The sequence below is a fragment of the Epinephelus fuscoguttatus genome, linkage group LG9 (genome assembly GCF_011397635.1).
Source record: "Epinephelus fuscoguttatus linkage group LG9, E.fuscoguttatus.final_Chr_v1".
Lineage (NCBI taxonomy): Eukaryota > Metazoa > Chordata > Actinopteri > Perciformes > Serranidae > Epinephelus > Epinephelus fuscoguttatus.
Window position 1 is genome coordinate 40,729,526 of NC_064760.1, and position 20,995 is coordinate 40,750,520.

Here is a 20,995-nt window from a genome sequence, read left to right on the forward strand (position 1 = left end):
TGTGGGCATAGAAGAGTTGATCATCAAGGTAGGATTTAGCGCAGTGGTTTCCAAAAGTTGGTTGTGGATCCATTCTGAATGGACCACAAGTTAACTGAAAATGTGTCACATTTGTAAAAAAAAAACAAAAAAAAACAAAACGTTAAGTACACTGAATATCTGGCACAGAGCTTTTATTTTGAAGTGCCATTTCTTGCTGTAGAGTGAATGACTAACAGACAGCTACTTGGGAAAGACAGCAAACTAACTTGACGACATGGTCAAGTGCAAGTGTGTTGCTGAATTTATTAAACTGTGTTGACCTTGACTTAGGAGAAATCTGGCCCCTGTGGCTGGACCAGTTGGGAACCATTAATTTAGTGGGCATTCAGACTGAAAACAACAGGGACGTCTTCGTTTTGTTTGGGCAAACAGACAGACGTACTGAACATGGCCTAACCCTGAGGGATCTTTTAACATCTTTGGAAACCTTTGTGCCAGTCCAGGGGATCATAAACAGCAGGCTACTTGCCATTATTTATCCTCTGAACATCTATACTACATTTCACAGCAATCATTGTTGAGATATTTTAGTCTGGACCAAAGCACAAGAGATTGAATGACTTTGTGTGCTGGATTCTAACATTCTTAGCTACATTAGTCCACACAGTGATACATACATGCTAACTTATAGGGATCTGACAGAGATATGCTGCAATGAATGGGCTGACAGCAACACATGCACCACATGCAACGATCTTCATCAAGATTATTTTATTTTTTCAACAAACAACCTATGCCTTCAGAACGCATTAGTAGATGTTATAAATTCCACAAACAGAGGCTTCAAATTGCAGTTTAGAGCCTCAAGTTACCAGATATAGTAGTCTTAATTTGGAGAAAATAATACAAAATGGTGCTCAAGACATCTATAAAATATATTTTTAAAAGAATGGTGTCTTGGGTTTGGAAAATTTACTCATCTAAAGCTTAAAATAGCTGAAATATGGGAACTAGCAGATAGTGTTATTGTGGTAAACCTTTTTTTATTTTTTTATTTCAGGGACTTGAGGGGAAATGTAAGGAGAAAATGTGGGTTCAGGGGGTTAATGAAAGATCAATATGTGCCTCATCAGTCTAACCCTTTAATGTACAGCCTGTGTAAGGCTGTTCACTGCTCTATCTGATTATCTCCCTCTGTCCGTTCCTTATTATGGTCCACATGGCAGACATTGTTAGTGAACACACTCTGGAGGCTGTTTCTCTAATTACAACACTCAACCCAACCAGCACTCAACTATTACTGCAGAAGCACACACACACACACACACACACACACACACACACACACAAACACATACACCAGCACCGCCAACTGTCGCCCCTCCATCCACCAGCCATCTTTCAGCTAACACAACCACTTGTCAGCAGCTCTCAGCCAATTCCCCTCATGCTGCTTTTCAGAATCCCGTGTGGAAAATCACAAATCATGCCCTCACACAGACAAACTACTGATATGAATCCACACCCTCCCACACTTGGACATAATGCATTGTTGACACCCACCACATACAAACATACACAAGGCCAATCATATTCCAAGTCACAGTCAGCCCTCTTATTGTTGTCAGTGAGCAGCGGAGGTGGAGGCTCACTTTAAGTCGAGCCATCGGCTCGACAAACGGCTTGTCGAGGGCCATAGGACGGCTCTCAGGAAGGAAAAAAGACCCTAAGGACAGAAATACAATCATGCAGAGTGAGTAAATGTGTGTATAAGTGTGTGTGTTTGTGGTCAAATATATACTATACAGCTGGATAATGTGATGGCCAGGGAGACTGTCCTGTCGTATGGCAAACATTTACCTCAAGGCGATTGTAACAGGAAAAGGTTGGTTTAGAAATATCGAGGAAATATAATACATCCATGTTACATCAGTGTCTCTGGTTATTCATTTATACAGCTGGACATACCCTAATAGTATATGTTTAATTGTTATCTTTTTAAATGTCTCAAATAACAGCTGTGAATAACAGTGCTTAGGTCATGTGGTAATTATTAAACCACCTCCATGACAAATTGAGCTCAGATTATGTATTCAAACAGACTATTTAACACCAATTGCTGCTACTTTGCTATTTTACATTCCCATTTTTGAGCACTGTGAAAGCAGGATTTATAGAAAATTCAGTCAATCATTTGTCACATGAATTCATACAAAGTAAACTCCAGTGAAATTCCATCACCTCCTTCAGCTTTTTTATTATTATTTAGCCCCTTTTCCCTCACCTCACATTGTTGGCTGCTGCTTTATAATTGTCCATGTTTCCGGATAGTTCTAGTAATCCATAGTTTCTTATTGTGAAATGATTTAACTGTAGTTTTGGGTACAGTAGCTTCTGTTGTTTTACTAATTAAATCCACAACAGACTCAGTGAGTTCATTGATGCCATCTGTTACGTTGACGGTGGTGTCCTGGAACATGCTCCAGACTCTGACTGGCTCCATCCCAAGCATCACTGATGGCATTGCATATCTCAACCTCAATAAGACGGCTGCATGGTTGCTCCTCTCGAACACAGGCAGCAACTCCACTCTACAGCTGCCCTAAACGGTGCTCAGCAACAATACTCAGGGTTTATTCCTCTTCTGGTGCAGGGTGAGTAAAAATGGGACAGTGTATCAGCGTATAGAGAAAGTCACCTGGATAAATAATGTTTTGTTTTAAAGTTTTGGTGAATCAAAGGATATTACAGTTCTTGTAATTTAGTCCTTTTTTTGCATTGTCATTGCCTTTTTTTGAATTGATGTGGCACAGAGGTCACCGAGTTGATTTTCCAATGCTTGTACAATAGCTGACAGGATGCTCCTTCAGCTGGTGCCCGTCTTCTACATCTTTTCCTGTGTGGTTACTGATGTTTACATTTGGAAACGACATCCTGGCCGGCTGGCAGAAGTCCTGAGAGTTTGCTGGTGAGTTGATTTCCTCATCCCAATGAGTGACCACTGTCCAAAACCAACCACAAAAAGCACCAACAACACTTGCAAAATAGGCCTAAAATCATAAATTTAGCACCAATTTGACAGAGATGGGATTGAAAACATCTGCGCCTATTCACATTGTATCTGTGATTTAGAGCTTGTCTGCACATGGCTCTCAACATGGAGGTAGCTGAGCTTGGGGCTAAGAGCCAACTGTGTTAACAGCATGAGCATTGCTTACACCACCAACAGTGCTGAGACAGCTAAAGGTGTTAGCCAGGGGGAACCAGAGGGCAGGCGCTATGCTTTCATAATGACGCCATACATTATCAGCAGTAACTTCTGTAAGAGCACCATTGCAATGGTGATGAGCTAGCTAGTGGGATACACTCAGTAAGAATCGCATGCACATGAATCAGGAGGCCACTCCAAGCAGTTAATCTAAAAAAGGAATGTTACCAGTTAACTTCATTTGAAAGTAATACGTTATTTTACAACATTACTCTCTGTGTAGAGTAATATTAGTAATTTAGTAATAAATGTAGTTATTATTACACTACTTTTGCGTTACTTTGACCAAAAATTGCTCAGAAAACCTACATGCATGTTCATTTTAAATGGATGGGGGTCATGTTGTTTCACAGCAGGTAATCAAAGCACAGAAGCTCCAGTTTATTACAGTTCATTTCAAATCCAGTGCTGCACAGGTCTGACCCATCCATGCATTCACATAAAGTGATTACCACTTTGTATTAAAATCCCTGCTTACATTAATAATGGCATGATGATCTTAAACCATTAAATAGCTGAAACCTTTTAAAATAAATGACTAGCCTTGGACACAGGGAGGGTCAGGCAGAGGATCAAAGTCTGATTATTATGAAATATGGATAAATATTTTTCAGGGCCTATGACATAAAACATTAAGTTTAGCACAACAAACAGAATGGCGTGCAATTAAGTCACTATGACAAGCACAAATTAATACTAGGTAGCTGAAGGACCCACCTGCTAGTTCCCAGTGTGCCCGTCAGCTACAGCAGCATTGGAGAGAGAGTGAAAACATCCAACATAACATCGCCTGGATGTGCCGATCATCAGGACAAGGAAAAAACAAACCAGAGGTCAGTTTTTTCACCCTGCTGCTTTCTAGCAGCCTTGAATGAAACTCACAATGGGATATTATGTCGACACTGCAGGTGTATTAATGGAAACACACTGAACATGCTCATGCACGTTCCCAGATGTACTCATCTCTGGCACCCTTCTAGGCCTATAACATAGCATATAATGATATGACACCACACAACAACCTTCTGGGAATATTTTTGCCAGTGGCGCACGCATTATATGACATTGTAAAGGTACCTGAAATCCTGTTGGTTATGCGTTATATTACTTGGTTACTGCCAAAATGTAACATATTACTGTAGTGTGTTACTTTTGCAATGCATTACTCCCAGCACTGATGATAAATACTTGTATGCTGCTACATTAATGCTCTGAATGTTGTAGACAACTCCTTTGAATTGCCACTAATGAGACTCAGCAGTTGTGCAGATGTTTAAAATTAAAAATCTTGCTGAGGATAATGCCCTTTGAGCCACTGTGTGGCTTTTAATGGAAAATAAAAAGGTGATGACAGTAAAAGTGATTAAAGAACAGCAGCAAAGTAGAAGCAAATGAAAAAAGTATTTTTGTTAAAGAAGAGAAAGTGAGAGCAGGAGAGTGGTGAGTGCCACATGACTGTTGTTCTGATGGAATTCAAACTGTGTACATTATGCTGAATTATTACAAGAACACGTAGACATGGAGGTGATGTTGAGTTGGTATTTTCAGCAAATTTAAACAGTAGTAGATAAAAAAAGTATATCTTCTTACTAAATTGTGGTGAGATATACTTGAAAACACAATAAATTAGGAATAAAGGCTTGTCTGTAATATACATGCTTAACTGAGGCCTGTCGAAAATATATGTGTTTTAAGTAAAGGCCTGGTTGTCTCTCTGAGTTGAAAAAAAGAAAAAGAAATATTTTAACATTTACAAAGCAAAAATATTATTTCTATAGTATTTCTATTATGACACAAAGTTTTAAAGATATAATCAGTTTGTCAGAACTATTCATGGTCAATGACCGCACATGTATTCATCCACTGTGCATTTATTTTGAAACATAATTAATCACTCACTACACTACTCACTGATCTCAGTCATTGTTGACTACTGACCAGCTTGTGTCTGTGGCACTGTGTATGGAAGAGACTGTTCTCACTAGCTGTTGCAAATGTTCTGTTTATAGAAGTTTTGTACAATGGATGTAGCATCGCAACAGTGAGAGTTACAGTATATGGTTGTTCAAAGGATGCAAAATAGGGACAACTGGGATGGAAACCGGCACTGTGGTGAGGTATTTGTGTGTCTTTAATAATCTTCTTCAGTAGTTTTCCAAACACACTACATAAAACGTTCAGTTTTGCCAACAAGTATGACCACACATCTTTAACGAAACCATTTCCTGCACACAGCATAAATCACATCTCATTTAAGACCTCCTCTTATACTTTCTGCCTCTCTCGCTATCATCCAGCTAAACAGTTGAATTATCTAAAAAGGGATATAAACATGAATCACAGCAGGTCTGTGGCTGTCCGTAGAAATGAATTGTGGTGGGGTTGGGTGGGGTGTGTGAGCGACGCCGAGTGATTTGAACTCATAATCGTAATGCACGTCGCCTTGAAGGAGACTTCATGAATATGCTCAGAGAGTCAGAGTGGCTGGCTGGCACCGGGTCAGATCTGATTTGCATATTGTTTACGGCCACTAGCTTAATTTGAAGCAGAGGTTTGAGCCTGCGATAACGCCGGGCCCTTATCTACAAAGTTGACTAAGTGGCTGCAGGAGTAAACTTCTCAAAGTGATATGCTCCAGTAGGCTGACAAGGAGCAGAGGCCCTGTTGCATTCAGCACAGAGCTTTGTGTGGAAAAAAATGCTTAGAGGATATGCGCAAAGTGCAGCGTTTGGGAGGGGATGTAAATATGCAATTTCTTAGAATGTTATCATGCATCATTTAGCCACAAAAAGCACATCGGGATGTCGTTTGGAGTGAATACACTGAGACCAGTCTTTCACTTTCACAACAGAGTTTCTAAATTCAGCTATTTAAAGGTTCATATAAATCTTTATAAGCAAAAAATAAACAAATATATAAATAAAGACCAAAAATGCCAGCTATTGTAAATGGTGCGTTTTTAGGAACAACTATGTTAATAATTCATATTTATTCTCAACATAAGTTTTAATTTTCCGCCCTATGCTAAGAACATTTTCTATTGTAATGTCAGTGGAGTCTTTGTATTCAGATTTAGCTCTCTGTTTGGAAAAAAAATGCTGTGTTAGCTTTATACTGCTGCACTGATTATGAGGTTCAAATGCATACTTTGTTTTTAATTTGAAGGTGTTTACACCCAATTCAGTAGAACACTGCAGGATTTAGTTCATTTTTAGGTAACTGTAAGCAACATTCAGAGCTTTAGTAAAGCAGCACACCACTATTTGCTATGTAAACATATAGCAAAGTAAGTTCCTGAGCAGAGAGTCCTCTGTGTGTGCTGCAGTCCCAGCTTTTCTGTATGGTTTTTCTGGTAGCCAGTCAGGCCGTGTATGCATTATGTATGTGAGGCCCTAAGTGTGTATCACACCAGCTTGCAAATATCTGCCACTCTGCACTGTGCTCTTACGGTGATTACTGATGATGAGGCTGTCCTGACCCACTGTGGTGGGAAGGTATCATCACAGAAGTTCTCCCCCAGATCACCACAGTAAGCTCTACCACTCTGTTGCTGTTGTTAGCACTGCTGTTAGCAACATTAACTGCTAGCCACCAGCTCGAAGAAGGTATAATTGCAGCTGGAACAGCTATGTGACCCACCCTCTAGCTACACGACTTGTCTACCATACCTACACATCAGTCCCAGGGCCCCAGGAAGTGTGTTAGGCTTTGAAGCCATTTTATGTAGTGGCGACACAGTGGTACTGCAGTTTCTGGGGTCCATCGCATGATGCTCTACTGCCCAAAAAGATATTTTCCCACTGACTTACATGATCAAAGAGATTGCTGTAAATCAATGGATACACATTTTTTAACATCACTAACCCCACAAAATGACTCATTTCACAATCAGGATTTAATCCATATATTGGGATAACATTTTCATTTCATTTATTTGCACATATGAAATAAGAAAACAGAACATAGAAGTAAAATAGTCATACATAGCATGTGCAGGTGAGGTAGAAACCCATTACAGGCTTATGTTAAGAAACCTCACCCAGACAAACATAACAAAACTATGCAAAAATAATGAAAAAACAAAACATACACGATAACAAACAATGAACAAAAGTGGACAATTGATTATAATAAGAATAAAAATATAAAATAACATTTTACATCTTGAGGCAGGCAAAAACATATCACCCTATAGATGACGTTATTCAGTTATAGAATCTTTTGGTCATCAAAGCAGTTTTTAGTTTCGTGAAAGTCTAGAAGAGCTGCACAATTAAATCATGTTACCCCCGTTCAAGTTAGTGGAGTACTTAAAGGGATAGTGCACCCAAAAATGAAAATTCAGCCATTATCTACTCACCCATATGCTGAGGGAGGCTCAGGTGAAGTTTTAGAGTCCTCACATCACGTGCAGAGATCCCAGGGGAGAGGGGGTAGCAACACAACTCCACCTAATGGAGGCTGACGGCGCCCCAGATTCAAATGTCCAAAAACACATCATTGAAACCACAAAATATCTCCATGCTGCTCGTCTGTAGTGATCCAAGTGTCCTGAAGCCCAGACATAAAAAGTTGTTTGAAAAAGCGTCATTTAAACTCTGTTTGTAGCCTCATTGTAGCCTGTAGCTCTGACTGCCTCTCTGTGCACCGCGCTCACATTTTTATGTCGGTACTTCTGTACCATGAACACACACAAAATGAAATTTATTTTGACTTAATCCCACAAATACCATCCTGCTGTCCCAAATACTTACTAGAATACCAAATGTGGATTGATTTGCTGCTGAAAATCCCCAACAAAATGCTCTGTTTCTTCCTGCTTGAGTAATGTCTGACACAAGAACTCAAGTATCCAGCTGTTTTATTAAACTACAGCTTTAAAAAAAACCTGTCAGTATTTGCGAGAGGTTTGTGAGGATTTATGTCTTCAGTAGGAACCAATGGGCTTTGAGCTGGGAGCCATAGACAGGATAGGGAGGTCAGAAAATAATGAGAGCCAAACTAATACATTGTTTGGCTCCTCTATTGGATTAGCTGACCATAAGAAAAACAGAAGAGGAACATTATTCTGGTCTTGGTTGATCTTTGTCATATTTGTCTTATACTTTGTTCCAAAAGTTGGCAGGTTTCTCACTGTTTCCAAACAATAACCTGGTCTATCTGTTCCTGAGGCTTACCAAGCAATTACTAAAGGTTTGCATCTGGTGGTGAACCCTCAGAGATTTATGTGGGTGTTCGCGTCCTGCCTAAAGCTCCACAGTTTAGATGGAAGCAGTGAATTTTGCCATGTTATTGGTGAAAATAGTGTGAAGTGTGAACCGTACGAAGCATATAGATGGAAAGCAGAGGATTCAGTTATGCTGCAGGAGTGGTTTGAGAAGTTTCTGTTCACATTTTACTATTTTTTCTGCAGTGAAAACTTGTCCACCCAAGTATATTGTTATTTGGGTTTTTTTTGTTTGTTTTTGTTTTTCTTCTAGCCTGAGAACCAGTAAATTCTGTGAGCTTCTGTTTTATTTGCTGTGGCAGAGTGTCTGGTCCCTCTCCCGTTTAAAGAGATATGTTAGCTGGCCTGGCCAAGGTCCAGCTGATCGCAACCTTTATCGAATATGGAGCAGGTTTGATACAGTGAGAGACAACTTGTGGATCCTTCGTGCTTTATGCAAAATAGGTGATGACATCATGCCGTTGTGGCATTTTCAAAACCAACTAAGATGGCTGCAGCTGATGTGGATCTTTCTTTTGGAGTGTTACTTAAAAAACAACAGCACAGCTTTCATTTGGCAAAAAGGGCACCTGTCATTACTTTGATTGGTTTTCAGCGTGGATCATCAAATACCACCGTTTTGTCATTGATTTTGGCGTCAAACACTGATGCCAAAAGCCACCTTTTGTGGCAGTATTACAGGCCACCTGGCGGCGTTGCTTTGTAATGTGGCCTAACCTTTTGTGGTGTTATGCTTTGCCACCAGACCGCTGGATCACACCTGAAGTGGCAGTATGACACAAGGATGGGTGGCGTCGATTAATAACTCAGTTGGTCAGAACCTTTTGCGCTGTTGTGATACGCTGCTGGGTGGCAACTGTTGCCGAGGTTGCCGAGGCCACTGGATGGCATCAGTTTGAAACACTGCTGGTGATAATGTAATACAAGGTGCTGGAAACTGCTATAGGGCAGGCAGGATGGGTCCAACAAAACCCAGACTTTCACCCAGGAGCCCAATGTTCACTTCCTATGTGAATGTTAAGCCAAGCCATGATGTTATTTCTATTTTATTTTTTTCTGAACCTAACCACGAGGAAATTAAACTTAACCTCCTGAGACACTGTGTCCTCATATGAGGACGTCACAAATTGGGTTTACTTGACATTATACGTCAATCTACTTAATTTAGACCTGTTGTCCTCATTCGTGGACACTTTTTTTGTGCCATCTAGTGGTAGTAAGAGCACAATACACTAATCTATGTAACAACAAGATGGTAGCCATCTCTGCCAAGTCAGTCTGCAATAGATCCTGACACAAAAGTGGACAAGGTCCAAAACCTGATCATATTCTATGGTTGAAGCTTGTTTATTTATGATTAACTAGTCCATACCCATTGGTAGCTTTGTCGCCTTCTACCTATGCCAATCCTCAATGACTATGTGCAGTTTCACATAGATTGACCACGTCAGTGAGTAGAAAAACGTGGGACAGACAGAATGACTGACTGACAGAATGACACACTGACAGTCTCCGTGATTATGTACAGCATACCATACCATGACTTAGTCATACCAAAAATTAGAAGAAAATAAAAAACACTGGCCCACAGGGGGAGCCACAGTGATCGGTCACATTTTAGCCATTTTGAAGCATTTTTCTGTTGTTATAGCGCCACCCAGTTGCCAACTAGAGTTAAATTTCTCCAGTCACCTTGAGGCGTCCTGTTCTACATATCTACCAAGTTTAGTAAAAATCCATATGGCGGTTAGGCCTAGATAAGAAATTAGCGCTCTAGCGCCCCCATTTTGTTTGATGGGGTCAATAATGGAGGGGTCCCCTCAGATTATGTGTGGTCATATGCCTACAAAGTTGCATGGTGATCAGTGAAACCCTTGAGATGTTATACACCTTTATGTGATGAGCCACGCCCTCCGCAATATTCATTGCCTTATAGAAGCTCAGTTTTAGTAAGTTTTCCAACTTTTGCCAAGAGGGAACTTTAGATATTGGTCCCTAGATTATGTTCACCGAGTTTCATGCAGATCGGTCAAACTTCCTAGGAAGAGATCGATTTTAAATGTTTTTCAAAAAATTCCAAATGACGGAAAATCTATGTGGAAGTTATGGGTTCTTGAGGCAAATTTGTTCCTCATGAGGAGAGGCATCTCTGTGCAAAGTTTCATGTCTCTACGACATACGGGGCATGAGATATGCTCATTCAAAGTTTGTAATTTCAATTAGTTGCTATAGCGCCCCCCTTTGGCCAATTGATGTAATATTGCTTCATTTGCATCCTCCCATGACCCTCTACCACTGTGCCAAATTTCACATGGATTGACCAAGTCAGTGAGGAGGAAAACGTGGAACACACACACAGACACACCTACAGACAGAGTTTTTGTCATTATATAGTAAGATAATGCTTGTAGTTTGATATGGCAACAAAGCTGACCAGTTTTTGCAATAGTTGTTGTCTCAACTGAGAATGTTGAAACTTTATTGTCATCTCATCTGAGGACATAGAGACTGTACTGTTGTTCTGTTTGAGAACATTGGGACTTTCTTATTTTCTTGTTTGAGGACACTGGGTATTAATTATCATTTACTGTACAATGTTAAGTATTTTATGCTTGGATACTTGGGTCCTACTGATCCCAAATAGCAAAGAGAAATTAAAAATATTAGATACAAGTTGTTTTACCAGTGCTCGTTAGATGCATACAGTCTTTTTCAAAATAAACTTACAGTTTATTTTGAAAAAGACTGTATGCATCTAACGAGCAGAAACTGTACATTTCCTGTGAAAATGGACGTGTACTTTGAAAAGACAGAATGCATTTCACAGGCGTAAATTGACAGGCCATCCCTGAATATCAACGACAAACAGAGGAGGATACCTAGCGCGTCATATGTAGACATGAACGGCACTGACCAAGCAGCACACAGTGAGAGTGGGTCATAACTGATGTATGACTCCATACGTTGTTTTTTAAGAAAGATCCTGCCTTTCAAGTTACAGGAGAAGATTGACAGTGTGGAGTATGGAGTCAGTGTAATTAGCCTAGCTTATCATTGATTGTACATTGCTGTTTGACTCTGGATTAACCAAAAAGGTACATTGTGTACATGAGACAGTTTTAGAGGTGTAGTTATATTTTAACACTGAAGGTGTCTCCCCCTGCTTCCCATCTTTTATGCTAAGAAGCCGTACACACAGACATGAGATATCCATCTGAAAATCTCCTTCTAAAAAGAAAAGCAGATAAAGAAAAAAAAACTAATACATATGCCAATCTTTAAACTATTCCTTCCTATTTCCACATCTTTAAATGGCCAGTGATGCTGATGATATGATCTCCATGCCATCCCCCCACAAAGGGTAATGCACTCTGCAATGTCGGCACCCATGTTACAACATTTTGCAGCCCGTGTTGGTTAAATTGCGTGTGAAATTTTAGGAGATAAGGGGTTTATTTGGTCCATAAACAGCCTTGTTCCAAGATTGTATCCAGTTCATACCTTTTTCATTTTTTTCCCTGTCTTGCCTCTTAACCGTGTTCACCATAGCTGTAGTTTCTGACAGTATGCTCTATGACAAGAGGGTTCACCCTGAGCTTCTGTGCACGATCAGCCAAGCCTTTCTTTCCCCTTTCTCTCCTTCACAGTCATTCCTCCTTTACTTCTTCCTCCCTCACTCTGTCATTACCTCTGCTCTCTATCTCTTTCTTCTCTCCTCTTTTCTCCGCCCCACCCACCTTCCTCATCTCTCTTTCCCTTCATCTCTTTTAGTCTCTTCTCTCCCTCTCTCGTTCCCTTTCTTTCTGTTCCCTCCTCCATATTCCTCCCTCGCTCCCTCTCCTTTTTATCATGCATCAACTGCTGCGTCTGATGAGCACATCAGTCAAGGCCTGGCTAATGAAGTCCCTCTCCTTCGCCATTAGAGTGAAATAACTAATCTCTCTCTCTCTCTCTCTCTCTCTCCTGCCCGTTCTCTCTCATCTAACCAAACCACTTTCTCTCCTCTCTCCCCACTCACCTCCTCTCTAATCCATCTCCTCCACTCTTTCCTTCTCTTCTTCTCTCTCCTCCCCAGCGTCGCTCTCTCTCCGACACTGAGCAGACAAATAAGAGGAAGGCTTGCTGAGGTTAAGGCTGCAGGTTTACCTGTTCATATAGAGTGAAAGAAGAGGAAGCAGGAATGGCTGATGAAAAGCCTCGGTTCATGACAGTGAGAACAGACAAACAAAAAAAAAGTTTTCAATTTTGCAATTGGGGAAATGAAATGATGGGGGAAACCATGACCTCCAGATAGTGAAGACTACAAGCATGACCAAATCCATGAATATCAAATTTTGCTTTTATTTATTGGAAACTCTATTTAGCCAGGTTTTCCTTAAAAAGTAGATTCATAATTAGTATAATGAGCATTAATGAGTATTAACGCTGCAGTACATTTTTAGATAAAACATGCGTGTGTGTTTCTGCTGTAATGTAAAGTCATTCCTCTATTATGAATCCAAATGTGTAATTACAGGCTAAGGGCTCTTTGATTTTCTTACTAATAACATGCACGTCCACATAATTTTGTATACTGCTGGTCAGAGATGGCTTCCATTGTTTGGACTTGGCCCCTAGTTAAGCCTTTGAACCTTAGATGAAGTTTTGAGGAAACCTGCTTTAATCAGGTTCAGAAGATTAGAGGAACTCTTAATGTTGAAGCATATAGTCATGTGTTAGACAATAGGGTTCTTCCAGCTTTGTCCCTTCCCTGTTTTGACATGACAGTGCCCCCATGCACAAAGCATCCTAATCACCAGAACTCATGTTGGTAATGTACATTTCTGCAAACCATAAGCTGTCCTTAACGTGTGGTTAGGATTAGGCACAAAAACACTTGGTTATGGTTAGTAAAAGATGATATTTTGGCTTAAAATATCTGCTTGTGGTAGCACTATTATGGCTGTAAATGTAGCAATGTCTCTGTGAAAGACAACTGCTTTTTGAGGCAACAATCTGTCAGTGAATAAAATAATTGCTTTTCACGGTACTAACCTGGCAGGAAACGTTGCGATGTCTCGGTACAAAACGACTGCTTTTAGTGGCACTATCCCAGCAGAAACCACAGCCATGTCTTGTAAAAAACAACTGTTTTTGTGGCACTATTCCCGCAAGAAACGCAAAAATGTCTCCGTAGAAAACAACTTTTTGTAGCACTGTCCCAGCAGGAAATGCAGCAGTGTCTGGGTAAAAAAAACACAACCAGTTTCCTTGCCACTGTCCTGACAGTATATGCAGCAAAGTCTCTGTAAACAAGAGTCACTCGTCAGGGCGCTAACCCAGCAGGAAATGCAGCAGTGTCTCAGTAAAACACAGTGACTTTTTGTGGCACTGTCCTGGTGGTAAATGCAGCAATGAGTTATTAAAAAACAACCACTTTTTGTGGCACTATCCCCAGTGGAAACATAGCAATGCTAAAAAGAAAAAAACACTGACCAGTAATACAGTTTCCTCAATTTGGTGATGAAGGACTTGAGTGACCTGCAGAATTCTGACTTCAATCCAATCAAACATGTTTGGTATGAACTGGAGCACCAACTGTAAACCAGAGCTGATCACCCAGTGGCTGCACTGTGATGTTTCGAATTGGAATTTTTGGATACTTTAGGCCACACATAAATAGAAAGTTCCTTTGATGTCTCATTGGAAAACACCACCACGTTATGCTAGAATTAATATGTGTAATGACAACAGATTGTGAGGTAAAAACAAGCTGTTTAGGGAAGGTAAATGCAATGCTGATTAGTACAGAATTCAGCCAACCCTGCAGCCCAGTCACTGACAGAGCAGTGGACTTGAGCCGAGGCTTTTCCACTAACGACTTGTTCAGCAGATAAAATCCCTCGCCTGCACGGCCGCCCCATGGTATTAATTCAACCTTGCGTGAAGACTGCCTTGATCCGCTCTCCCAACACACCAGCCCCTTCCCTCCCTGATCCTTGCTGACATTTTTACCACAGCCCCTCTCGTAATTCGCATTTATGCAAAGCAGGCCTACCAAGTTAACGCCAGGATCACTTAGGTGAGGGCTACAGTTATGCTAATGTACCATCTGAAACCTGGCGGCTTAATTTCATTTTTTAGCTTCCCCTCCCCAGGAATGACGCCGCTCACACAACAGGTAGACTCGTCCACTTAATGAATCTGTTTAAAATCCAATAAAGAGTTTTCATTGCTCATCAAGCCTTTGTCCCCATCTAGCACCGTGTGCAGGCTGCGTCACATCTACGTACATCAAGACCAAAGGCTTAACTTTAAATTCAGGAATATTTCAAGTTGGCTTTGCAGGTGTTTGGACAACCTATAACCAGCGGGGTCAGGGGAGGACTCAACACGACACAATGCATTCACAGTCAATGCATATTTGGTGCTCTAAAGATAATAAAGTTTATGGTCTGTTTTACTGATGTCTCCATCACCTTTTGACTCTGTCGTCATCTAAAAACTATCAAAGCACATGAACTCTTTACTCTGTGTGGTATATTCCTTAGCAGTGTCAACACTACTATGGAGATCAGAAAATGTAATTACAGAGGTGTTTTTAGGTTATACGGCAGTGCTCAGGTTTGCTGTAATTAAAGAATCTGCCCACTCCACTGAGTTGACTGCTCCATCTAGCATCAAGACATGAAACAGAGGTTTCTCAATTGAAAAACAGTCAATCCAGTGAGTACAGCGGGGGACTAATATTTGGCTAATCAAGGCCACGAGCAGGACTAGCGTCATTGTCATGTTGTTGTCATGATGTTTAACATCGACAGCATGTCTTTTCAATATCAGCTGGCATTCTAGTTTGCTTTTACTTCACTCTGTCCCACTCTTTAAACCCCAGCAAAAGTTATATGATGGCATGGCTATGCATCAGTATAGACTTAAACTGATATTAGATTCAGGCGGATATGTTGATCTCTTGTGATTAGTTGCGGAAAATCATTTCCCCCCCACAGATATAGGTTAGAGTGGACACAGTGTCAGAATGAAGACAATTCTGTCTAGTATCAGGCCAGAATGTGTCACCTATTTGCAACAATATCACTTGTATGTCTTTCTTCACTAGCTTTAGACAAATAACAGCTTGCTGTGAAATGGAAGTAAAAGCTACATAAATGTTGGTTCCACAGGAAATATTGAGTATGATCAATTCATAACTTGGTGTCTTCAAAACAAAGTTAGTAAGAGCAGGCATATTTCAGACAATGTCCAATCTGTTATCAATCCCAGGTCATCAAATACCAACGATTTGTCACACCCCTCAGTGTCTCACAGCTGAAATATATTGTAACACATTGTTAATGTGAAACTGTTGCAATTAGGTTTAGGCAACAACATTACTAGGTTAGGTTCAAAAAGGGGTCATACTTGGATTAAAAAGTATGCTTGTAACCCAGGTATAGCTGAGCACTCAGATGAAACGAGTATCTAGTACAGATAACATACATTTTATGAGAACTAGTATCATCTGAATTAAGTGTGGCAATATCCGTACTTGTGATGTAGGAAAATCCTCATCAGGGTAACTGAGGCTCAATCCTGAAATTGTTCTGTAAGTAGTTTACTGATAAATAATACATATAGTAACACCTGTTCAGCCCATGTTAATTTCAGGTTTAAGATTAAGATTTTTAGTTAATTCACATTCACACCTACAGGAAACCTTGAGTCACCACTTAACCTAACCTGCATGTCTTTGGACTGTGGGAGGAAGCTGAAGAATCCAGAGAAAGCCCACAGAGACCATGTAAACACCCTACAGATGGCTGGTGTATTCGAACCCAGAACCCTGATCCCTGAATGTGGAACCCTCTTGCTGTGTAGTGTCCTGGGTGAAAAGTCTTGTTTTGTATGACCCAGTCCCCCCACTTTATTCTATGCCAGTTGTTTTCAGCATCAAGTAATGCTGCAGACAGGATTAAAGTTGGTTGAAACCCTGATGCATCTCATAAAGGGTGTCTTTGGCATCAACATCACACACCAAGGGGCGTGACAAAGCATCAGTATTTGACGACCTAGTAATGAGTATTGGCTGGACCACCCCTCATACATCAGGAAATCCTTTGTTGGTTACCATTTGTATGCAAACCTTTGATCTCTTGTTGCTAACTCTCCATGTTAACATCAGTAACGCAGAATATTTTCTCCTCCGTCTTGGAAAAACTGTGGGGGAAAGAGGTGGTCCCAATAGTCGGAATAAGTACTGCTTGGCTTCCCTTGTTTACATCTGAATGTTTCCATAATGCTGCGAGTTTACACAGATGGTGAAAACCAGCAGTGAAAGGATCAATTATGATTCTGTGCTACAGTAACCGCTTTAATATGGACGTTATTGTTCGTTAGCTTTGCATTATTGCAGTTTACATGGGTTGACCCAAAAACCAGGTTACTTAAGAATGTTATCATCTGTGCATGTAAACACAGCTACAGCTGAGGGCATTAGCGCTCTGCAAACATGTTTAACAAAAGCTCCAAATATTTCAACTCTCAACAGGATGAACATGATCCGCATTTCAAAAGGGTTTTGTTGTGTGTTGCAGCCACGACCAGAGCATCTGCCAAACACTGCTGGCTGAAATCAAAAAGAGCTGCCTGGTGGACTCGGTCCTTTCCTCAAGTAAACAACATCTGCGGGCAGCAGCACCTTCTGTGGCACTGGCCAGCTGGGGGCCTGGCTAGGTGAGATGGAGAGGACCGGGGCCCTGTTGATGTCACCCAGTGAGAGAGAGCTCCTTCCTCACCAGCTGTGTTAGAGCTGGCTGTCTGTCTGCAGAGGTGCTTGTTTTTTTTTGTTTTTTTTTACTGGCTCTCTGCAAACAGAAGGGTCCTTTTGTTTCTCCATCATACGCAGTCATGACAAGATTATGATATAGGATTTAGGTGTGTGTAGTATGCATGAGTATTTGGACCGCACTATGCATACTGATGGACAGCAGATAGGTATATTATCCAGCACAAGAGGTTTCAGAACTTTCTATGGAAGTTTTGATACTTGTTTATTACCAGCAGCCTCTGCTCTGAGAACACTGCAGCATCCCTATGACAAAACCAGTAGAGAAACAAGCACAGCCAGACATGTTGTAACCAAACCAACAATTTACTCAATTAGTCTAAACTACTTTGTTTGGAGGTCAGACTGAAAGCACCCAAAATAGTTGCTATAATCTCTCATTGCGCAGGACAAGTTAAACTGACCCACAGGAAGTGGACCAGTAAACAGTTTGGTAAATAATTTTGTCATTCACCTTTTTTTCTCTCAAATATGTTTGAAGAGTTTGTCTGGGGGAAGTCGTCTTATGAGACAATGGACCCTGGGCACAGATATGCAAAAGGCCCCACCATCTCACCTACACAGGAGCAAGATACACCCAGGGCATTTACATGCAGTTAAGTCGAGCTACGGTTATCAACTTTCAGGCCAAAGCCCGGGGCGGAAACTGTGAAGCATGTGCGATTGACTGTATAATTGACTGTATACATGCAGGAGTACTTAGACTCCCAATCACAAAAGAGAAAGTTAGCTCTGTGGTACAACTCCCAAACCCGAAAATTAAAAGAAATTTAGCGAAAATATGAAAGGAAGTGGCATTTATACAAGCTGGAAGAATGTCATTTAGTCTGGGAAGACAGTCTTAAAACATATAGGAGGGCCCTCCATAATGCCTGAACAAACTATTACTCATCATTAATAGAAGAAAATGAGAACAACCCCAGGTTACTTTTCGAGTCCTCAGTTGCTCTTCCTGAGGTTTCTACCATTTTTCTCCCCATTAAAGGTTTTTTTTTTTGTAGGAGTTTTTTTTTACCAATCCAATGTGAGGGTCCAAAGGACAGAGGGATGCTGTGTGCTGTAAAGCCCTCTGAGGCAAATTGTGATTTGTGATATTGGGCTTTATTGATAAAACTGAATTGAAATTAAAATTGAATTATTGGGTGTGTTAGTCGGACTTTGAGGAATTCGATTTAGTATGATTTCAGTAGGAATAACATGTTGACAAAATTAAGACTTTTATTTTACTAAATTCCAGAGATATCTTTTGAGGCAAGGTTACAGGGATATTATGTATTTGCAAGGTAATAGTGATGTGTTGTTCATGAACGACCCGACTCTTAGAGCTGATTCTTCGTAGTGAACGAGAGAAGCTGACTCCCGTCAGGGAGAGCCGAATCTTCAGAGGCTCCTGCTCAGCTCTGCTGAGAATCAATGCAGGCAGGGGCGGGACTTTATTTTGATGGGCACACAGTGCGGCCAATCACATATGAGGACAGACTAGGATTATACCATTATGTGAAAGAAGGAAGGGGGACAGACGCTCCAAAGACAGCAAGTATAGTGGTACCGGCCACGTACACGCAGGATGTCAGAGAGACAGGGGAGCCAGATTTAAATGCAAGTGCATCGGGAAAAGTGCAGAAATGGGCGAAACCTAGGCTGACCATACGTCCTCTTTTGCCCGGAAATGTCCACTTTTCACGTCCCGTCCGGGGCGTCCGGGTGGTTTTTATAAACTGATGATAATGTCCGGTTTTCCGTGTTTGTGTGTGTGTGTGTTAGAGTGCAGCACGGGCAGCATATTTCTGTCTGAACCCGAACCGAGCCCGACATTATTTAATGACCAAAGCACTGAGTTTGTGTCACACAGTTGTTACGGTTACAGGGTTACGGTTACTATTGGGGCCTATCTGAAGTTCTGTCTTTGAGAGATATTATTTTGTAATATAACTGAATTTTCTATCCATACATATAAATTTTAAATATATTAAAATGATAAGGCATCTTTGAGTAAATTGTGAGTATCATTTAAGTAGGCTATGTCGTGGCCGGCCGAATGTCCTCTTTTTTGGAAATCAAAATATGGTCACCCCAGTGAAACCCCCCCAAAAAAGCAGCATCTGGCTGCATTTCAATGACATTGGATACTGCAAAGCTGAGTGCAGAATTTGCTAAACGATAATATCCATCAGAGCAGGGTCAACAACAAACCTGCATGGGCATTTAAGAAGCGCCCACTGGTCTGTGCAGCTGGAGGAGCGAGGGCAAGCTATCTCTCCTTTATCCACTGACCCTGGAAAAGTGTCCTGTTTTGAGCCAAGTATTTCTGCTGCAGCATCCACTGTCTTGCCGAAAACTGCAGATACTGCACGTCCTGGTTCTGTGTCCAGTCATTCATTTAAAGGTTTGATTAAAATGTTGAACAATAGTAACTGTGTGCTTACCAACACACAAACCATTCATAGTTGCTAAGGCTAAAATAGAAGGCTCCGAGTGATACTGAATGACGAGCCATCTGGGAGCCGTTTCGGAGCCGTAAGAGCCGGCTCTTCTAAGGAAGCCAAGCCAAAAGAGCAGAATCTTTGAAAAGAACTGTACCTCCCATCACTTCAAGGTAACTCAAAAGTTGCATGCATTTTTTCTATAATGTCAATATGATTTTTTTTTTTTTTTTTTTTACAAATAGAGTTTCATTCATTTATCCATTACCATCTACCTCAGCCAAGCTGCAGTGACAGTGGGATATGCAAAGTAGCCCAGGCATCCTTCTCTCTTGTCACATCCTTCAGCTCAACCATGGAGATCAGATGGAACATGTAATCCCTATAGTCTGGGTCAGTCCCAAAGTCTCCAACTTGGGCATGCTCAAAAACCTTTAATTTTATCTGAACTGCCCAGGTCTCCTCCTGAATGTTGCCTGTTGAGGGCCTGGTGGATGGTTCTGTATCTATGTGGCCCAGTTAGGCTAAACCCAAAGAAGTAATATGGAACTGCCATGGCAGAAACAGAGGCTGGGTAAAAGGCCAGTGGGGCTTTGCTGTGCTAAATTATGGCTGTTAAAGTTCTAGAGAGGTAGTGGATCAAGTTTCAGTTTTGCAAACAACTCATAAGGAAATAGCCTGCAGGCTTTTGTAAAATACTATTTGGTCATTTAGAAATAATAGTTTGTGTCTTTAAGTGTTTTAGTATTTCAAACTGATGGGGATTTCTTAATGAAATATAAAATGATTTGAATATATAAACAACAACAAGAATGACCTTTTTAAAAAGAGGAATGTGCACATTAGTGACATGTTAAGGAGTGAAGCTTGATCCAGAAAAACAAGGCAACAAGGCAGTCTTTGGAGGCAAAATGCCCTTGCTGTATATTGGGCCTACAGTAAACCAGGCACTGGGGCCAGTGAGGCCAGGCAAGGGCCAAAGGAGGTTAGTTAGTTGAGTTTATTTATCCCCGTGAGGAAATTCGTCCTTATCATTTGACCCATCCTTACTATAACTGGGGAGTGGGCAGCCAGTCTCCTGCGCCCAGGGACCAACTCCAACTCTGGGGCCACTGCCTTGGTCAAGGGCAAGAGTGTAGTACTTCTCAATAGGGCATAAAACATTATTCCCAGACATGGCAATGAAGTGAAAAGGGCCTGGGCAGGGCCTGGGGTAGAAGGGGCACTCACAGTAGATCTGTCACTGGTGTCTTCTGTTGGATGTTGTAGTCCAA

At 41.0% G+C, this 20,995-nt stretch overlaps 1 long non-coding RNA gene across 1 annotated transcript in view; it reads left to right on the forward strand.

Moving 5' to 3' along the window:
- The first annotated feature begins 1,557 nt into the window (after nucleotides 1–1,557).
- Nucleotides 1,558–20,995, forward strand: part of LOC125894328 (uncharacterized) — a 46,569-nt gene continuing 27,131 nt past the window's right edge. The window contains exons 1-4 of the long non-coding RNA XR_007450053.1: nucleotides 1,558–1,735; nucleotides 2,407–2,636; nucleotides 2,833–2,950; nucleotides 17,048–17,186. This is a non-coding gene — a long non-coding RNA (uncharacterized LOC125894328). The remainder of the gene's footprint in view (nucleotides 1,736–2,406; nucleotides 2,637–2,832; nucleotides 2,951–17,047; nucleotides 17,187–20,995) is intronic.